Genomic DNA, 1599 nt, shown 5'->3' on the forward strand with positions numbered 1-1599 from the left:
AATTGTTTTAGTATAAATATACAGGTGATTATTTTAAAAAAATTAAAAATCGTATTAAACACAATAATGTATTTCAAACTTCAAAAGCAGCATGCAAATGTAATAAAGACGCGGCGCAGGCTTGTGTCGCTTATCTACGCTGACTCATATAAAATACTTTGTTTTGAAATAGAGCAAATAAATCACAATTCCACCTTACCTTTGAATAGTTTTAGACCAAACTTCGTAGCATCTTTAGTGTGTTTAGGAAGAGCATTTTCTTTCATAATTTGCAGTTCTTCCTCACTTACGGTGACGAAGTGATTGGCCACCATTTTGCCGAGTCACTCGAGGTGATTAGTGAGAAATAGTCTGAATTTCTCAACCAATCAGCGCGCACAATGAGATGAGATGAAATAATAACGCGAAATGAAAGTGTGTTATAACCCTGTTAAAATCTAGTAACTATACTCTAGTAGTCTAATATATGCTTCCTTTTACAACTATGAAAGAATGCGTCATGAAATATATCATATTCTGCTGAATCTGTGTGTGATTAGCTGAAAGTTGTTGATTCTTTTTCTATTAGAGCAGCTGACAGTAGTTGTGGTTTCAAGGCAAATCTCATCTCCTCTCATTATCTCTAGCCGCTTTATCCTGTTCTACAGGGTTGCAGGCAAGCTGGAGCCTATCCCAGCTGACTACGGGCGAAAGGCGGGGTACACCCTGGACAAGTCACCAGGTCATCACAGAGCTGACACATAGACACAGACAACCATTCACACTCACATTCACACCTACGGTCAATTTAGAGTCACCAGTTAACCTAACCTGCATGTCTTTGGACTGTGGGGGAAACTGGAGCACCCGGAGGAAACCCATGCGGACACGGGGAGAACATGCAAACTCCACACAGAAAGGCTCTCGTCGGCCACGGGGCTCGAACCCGGACCTTCTTGCTGTGAGGCAACAGTGCTAACCACTACACCACCGTGCCGCCTCAAGGCAAATCATAAGTATATATTAATGCAAACGTTTTAGCATGTTATCATTTCAACAATAAAATCCTTGATTCTGCTTGTAAGCAGACTCAAACACTCTGGGATGTTGGTGTAACAGTCATTCCACTTCCTGATTTAAAATCCACTCAGATATAAGTGTCAGATCCTGAAATCTAAACAATCACTGTTCTGCTTCTTTAGTGTTCACAGGGAGGCTGAACATGCTGACAATTTATCACATGTCAGTATTTATATAGTAATGCATAAGTGGCTTAAATATCTCAGACAGGATTTTGTATTTAAATAGAGCTTTCTTCGAACTTACAGATCTCTGCTGAACTCCTATACAAGACCATCATCATGTCGAGATGTATTCACTGTTTCGTGTTGTTTAAACAAAGCATATCTAATGAAAAATGCTTTCATTATAATAGCAGCTGCTGTCATCATTATCATTATCATTATCAGTATGTGTATTCACACAAAGACTGAAAGGATCATTAAGAACATTTTTGTTTTGAACGACAAAGCATTGCATTTTTGTTCTGTTTTTTGACCTTTTTTTTTTTGGTCAAACACCTGATGTACTGTGCACAGTATCTTAAAATTTGCTTCTTTG

The sequence above is a fragment of the Neoarius graeffei genome, chromosome 26, assembly GCF_027579695.1.
Source record: "Neoarius graeffei isolate fNeoGra1 chromosome 26, fNeoGra1.pri, whole genome shotgun sequence".
Lineage (NCBI taxonomy): Eukaryota > Metazoa > Chordata > Actinopteri > Siluriformes > Ariidae > Neoarius > Neoarius graeffei.